This window comes from Magnolia sinica, chromosome 6 (assembly GCF_029962835.1).
Source record: "Magnolia sinica isolate HGM2019 chromosome 6, MsV1, whole genome shotgun sequence".
NCBI lineage: Eukaryota > Viridiplantae > Streptophyta > Magnoliopsida > Magnoliales > Magnoliaceae > Magnolia > Magnolia sinica.
Genome location: NC_080578.1, coordinates 13,266,455 through 13,272,454, shown reverse-complemented (window position 1 = coordinate 13,272,454; position 6,000 = coordinate 13,266,455).

Below are 6,000 nucleotides of genomic sequence, written 5' to 3'. Positions count from 1 at the left end.
ATATAAAAATGATATTCCGAATTCTTTGCCAAATTGATCACGATTTCACTGTTAAAATTAACCAGCACGGCATCATGCTGAAGACTGAGTTCATTATTCCACGTAACCAAACACCTTCGTTGAATGACTCTATCACTACCATATTCTCAGTTTCAGCTGTGGAAAGAACAACTACAAACTGAAGCTTCAACATCCAATTGATCACTCCACCCACTAATACAAATGAGTAATCGGAAGTCGACATTTTATTATCAACATTCCTTGCGTAATCGAAATCCAAATAGCCTACTAACTTCTCCTCTAATTTAATTCTGAAATATCAAGACGTAGTCCGTTGTACCTCATAGATAATGAAGTAGCAATTTCACTACCTCCCAGTATTGTTTGCTAGAGTTTAACATGTATCTACTCACAACACCAACTACATGTGAAATATCCAATCTTATAGAAACCATGGCATGCATCAAACTGTCAACTATGCTCGAATATAGCACACGAGACGTCACTACCAAAAAACAGAGCAAATCCGACGGCTCAAAACCGTCAGCATTGACCTTCCCGGACGGCTTCTAGCCGTCGGACGGGCCGTCGGGAAAAGGGGCGTGGGCGTTGCTCGCTGACGGATTATAGCCATCGGCGTTTCCGACAGCTAAAACCGTTGGTGTTTCCGACGGCAAGGACAACAGTTTTAGCCGTCGGCGTCTACGACGGCTAGAACCGTCAGTATTTCCGTCTGATATGGAGGACAGAAAAAACCGTCGGTATTTTCGACGGCGAAAAGCCGTCGGTGTTTCTCATAAAAAAAAAATAATAATAATAATTAATTGCCTAATCGATGCACATCAAAAACTAGATGATCCTAACCATTCTGATGGCATTTCAAACGCATTCATAAAAACATAGTACTACAAGCAACAAAATATAAACTAAAGCACAACAGAAATTAAAGATGATCCTAACCATTCCAAATGCATTTCATTGGACAAATACACAAGTAATGTTACTAATTGCAGACGAGAAACATATCACCTTTTTTTTATGTTGTTCAGGGACTAATCTTCGAGTATCACTGCAGTAAGCCACGACAAAAACTTAAACCTTCTTGAACAACTTAAGAACGATGGTCCCTGACTGCAAAAGGCTGCTATTCCAGCCTGACAATGGTCTGCAACCCGAATCTTATACAAGGCAATGACACACATGCTAACTTAACTGGTTCAAGCTTAAAACTATAGCTAGGTCACTACACCACTATGTGCTTGCATAATATGTGAAACCCAAAATAACAAAAATTATGCAAAACATAATAAGAGCACTTGTATATGAAACACTAGTCATCCCAACTGCCATTTGCCACCACACCGCCTCTGGGTTTTCTATTTGTCAAGCTCATGTGAAGTTATCTAATAGTTTCATCCCAACATGCAGACCCAAGTGTAGAAAAAGATCCAGCTCAGCCTACACAGTTTATCCAAAATGACCAAAGACTTCTTCACAAGAAATACTGTGAATACAGATTCAAGGATAACAATAGGAAGGAATAGTAAAGTACCCCTTGCATCTTCCCAATATCCTTTGTTCGGAAATACAATCAACTAATCTTTACAAATCTGGATACTATCCTATATATATATATATATATAACCCTTACAGCTGCACGTTTGAAACCCTCTTGTTTAAAAAGCATTCCTCACATCTTCATGGTCAAAGGTAACATTTGCTTTTCCAGACATTTAAAGATAATTGATCTGTCCATCAAGTCTCACAAGATTGGCAAGGATTGATGTATAATAAATCCAGACCACCAGCTACTGCAACAATGATTTCATCCAAAATCTTCTTCTTCTTCTTTTTGAGAAGCGATAATTTCATTAAAAGGCAAAAAGCCAATATGTACAAAAGAATATTAGAAACCAGTAAACAAAACACTACTTGCACCCCCACAGAAGTTGAATCAAACTATTCGACCCTACCTCCCATTCGATAACAATAGATTTAGCCCTCCTAAAAAACATAAATTGCTTTCTCGCTCTTGTTCTTGAAACATCAGCCATTTCCTTCTAGCCATAGTGCCCAAAGACCCACTAGACAAGTCAGCCGCCATGTCTTTTTCTCTGAATTCCCTATGACCCCTCCATGCCAAGATAGCAGAAAATCGTCTATAGTGGCCGGGAGCACCCATAGTACCCCAAAAAACTGAAAGAAACAGTTCCAAACCTCCCTTGCAAAAGGACATAGTAGGAACAAATGATTCACTGATTCCACATCTTGGAGACAAAGAAGACATACATTTGGAAGAACCATATTTCTCTTACGAAAATCATCAATTGTTAGCACCTTGTTCCTTCCAACTAGCCATCCAAAAACCACTACCTTCAACGGAGCCCCATATTGACATACATATGTTGTCGAAGATATCTAAATGTTTCCCTCACCCTCAGTTAGAGATCGATACAACGATTTAACTGAAAATTTTCCTACTTTATTTTTTAACCATCTTAGCGAATTCGTGCTTGAAGAAACTGGAGAAGCCTTTGCCAAAAGTTGGAGAAGCCTAGTAAAATCTTCAAATTCATCCAAAATCACCTTTACAAACATCAAATTAGTATTATTTGGGTTCTTATTGTTTAGGATACAGTTAAAATCAAACTCTTTATTGAAAGACTATGCTGTCTCTATCATCACCGCAGTCATCATCATTGCCTTGTCACAGCCATATCATGTTTCACCAATCATTACAAAGACAGACTCTGTGTTCTGTTAAATACAAACACTAAGTTTTATTAGTAATAAAAAAAAAATTAGCAAAGCAATACATACACGTAATTACAAGATCAGATTTCTGAGATTCACTAAATTTAAGCAAAAAATTATTATTATTTAACAAAAAAAAAAAAGAAGCAAAGCAACACGCACAAACACTAGGGGAAAGCATTGAGTCCACAGTTCAATGGTTATGGATCAGTGCAAATGACATAGTTTTGATTGACGAAATAAGAGGGTAAATGCAAAGCCAAAAGGGAACATAGAAAGTACATGACTGGAAATAATAAGTTGGTTGAAGTTGTAGGCTACAAAGGGGCAAGGGCACAAACCAAAAGAACATGGTTGGAGGCAGTAAGAAAGGGTTTGATGACCTGTGGTTAACTGAGGCTAAGGTCCTTGATAAAGTGGAATGCCAGAACGGGATTCGTATAATCCGATCCCAATTAGTTGGGAGCAGGCTTAGATGATGCGCAAAGCGCGCGCGTGCAAACACAAAATAACACTTAAAAGTAAGTTAATGACGAGAAAGAACGGTTGCTCCAGAAAAAGGTCTTGTCACACCACCCCCATTATGTTCTTGACCCTGTTTGCTGCTGGGTATACAATGGAAGGAAACCTCCACGAGAGATTTGTCACAGACATCCTTTGCAAATCTACATGAGAGAGGACATCATCATTCACCTAGTGGAATAAAGAAATTTGCCTTCAACATGTTCAACATGAAGGGAGTGAAGATGGGAAAAATAAAATAAAATCTAAAACTCGATCCAGCAATTAAGAAAGCACAGCCTCATTAGAGCTTTTGACACCTAACAGGCCAGCACGGGCCATCCTCAACTGATTTCCAATAAATGTGAAAAATGAGGACCCAGATTGCCATTGAGCTTCCATCACCCTGGTACTCTTCATTTGAACCCAAGTGAAAACCCCAGCTACAATCTCCATTGATGCAAACAGCCCCCATAGGCAAGTGAATACCCCAAACACAATTCCTTGATGCAAACAACTCTCACAGGCAATGCACATTGTACACAAATGAACATTAGAAACAATCCAAACACAGTTGCTCAGATATTTCTATAATTTAACCAAACAGTGCATATAAAGCTCTGGAAAATAAGCCATTGTTTAACAGCAAACCAAATTCAAATGGTTTTGAAAGCTTTAGTTTAAGACTGTCAGACAAGAACAAAACTACCTACAGAAGGGTGAATGAATATATATTATCTCAAAAACACTCACCTGCATCTGTAAGACAGCCCTGTGAATCCTGTAAAATGCAATGCAATCCTAACCTCTGATTCGTGGATGCTTGTTTGTGGAAAAGGACTATAAAATCAGTTGAAGCATTTACTTACATTAAAACTAGTCAATGATAAAGTAGGAGGAAGTATAAGCCATTGTTTAACAGCAAACCAAATTCAAATAAAGCTCTGGAAGTATAAGCCATTGTTTACATGAATCCTATTCTAGCATTCCACACCATCAAGGACTATTCTTTAACCTGTACATGTTCCATAGAAAAAAAAAAAAAAAAAGCAGTTAGGAATTAACTTTTACCATTGAAAACTTCCTACAATCCAACATAATGTTTATTTGCCATCCAATCTATTAATAAAATCACATAGACTAGGATGAAGAGAAAACATAAATATCTACTTGATTCAAAACTACTGCTGTCCTGTTAAGTTTTCAAAGGTAGGCTTTCAATTCCCATTTTTCCATGTGATGTAGTCAGCTTAAGCTTTTAACCTGTCCCCTTTTCCAGCTCATGCCTTAAACTAATAAGTCAAAATGAATAGATACATGAATAAAATATATGCATCACGGTGGGCCTTATAGAGCCACTTATAGGACTGTCTGTCTCTAGCTTGGTAGAGACTGGACCAGCTAGAGACAAACAGTCTTGTCCTACCCATCAGGACCAAGATAGAGACGGACGGTCCGTATTTTATCCACCGTCTATTTAATTTGACAGGTCATTTTAAGGCATGAACACGAAAATGAACTAGATTGAAGGGTTTGTGAGGGATAATCTGGATAATCCAGTTGATTAGCATCTAATCTATCCATCCATCAGTGGTCAGAAATTTTGATGGTACTATAAATCACCGTGGGATTATGCCACATGTACGGTAGAAGAATCGCCACCATTTTTAAGATGATGCTGAAGAATGATACCAATACAACAGGAAAAAGAGAAAGAACAGTAAATTAAATTTGCCCTTTTGTCTTACGTTCTTTCAATTTTGTATCTGCATGAGAAGGAAGGCTCAACACAGCTTCTTGGGCTACAATGCACTGATGATTCTCTTTCAAGAAAGCAATGACTCATACATTGCGCACATGGCAAACATATAACACGATCAGGACCGTCCAAATCATAGGCCTCATTGCAAATGAAGTATAGGCTGAAAATTGCATATAAGGGGCCATCTTCACCGTCCCATTTTGATCATTTGATTTGGACAGTATGCCTACTTTTCTTGTAGTGTGGATCAATGCAGTAAAACTCATTGCAATTAGAAGATCCTAGCCACCAATCATGGCCTTTGTTCAACAGAATGCAGTCCAGTGCTATCGTCCCCAAACGAAGCACCGACTACCATCTGACGTTCCAACGGTTATCAACTAAATACAATCGAATGCATTCAAAAAGATCTCTAATAAACAGATATTATGAGAAGCTCTTTTTAATAATTCCTCCAGCTACATCATATTCACGAGTTTGATCAAGTTTGGCCAGAAAATGTAAATGTGAATACAATAGTCCAAGAACATCATAAAGAAAAAAATCTGATTACATTTCATGACTCACCTTAGCATGAAATCTGCATATGAGCTTCTGAATGAACGATCTGTATACGAGCTTCAAAAAGGGCGATCAAGGGCGATGAAGATGGCGCTCGAAAGAGGGAAGGGAGAGGAAGAAAAGGGCGGTCGAAAGAGGGAAGGGAGAGGAATAAAAGGGCGGTCGAAAGAAGGAATCGAAAGAGGGAAAATGAAAATTCCTCTTCAGCGAGAGGGAAAGGGAGAGGAGGAAGCGGGCGTTCAGAGAGGGAAAATGAAAAAATTCCTTTTCTGAAATCGTGGAAGAATTCGGATCCGTTAAAATGTGAGTTTTACATATTTTATATACTAAACTATATTCACAGCCGTACAGTTAAGGGTCCATTTAGTGGATTTTTAAGATATTATTCTATAAGATAATTGTAAATATAAATCATCTACAAC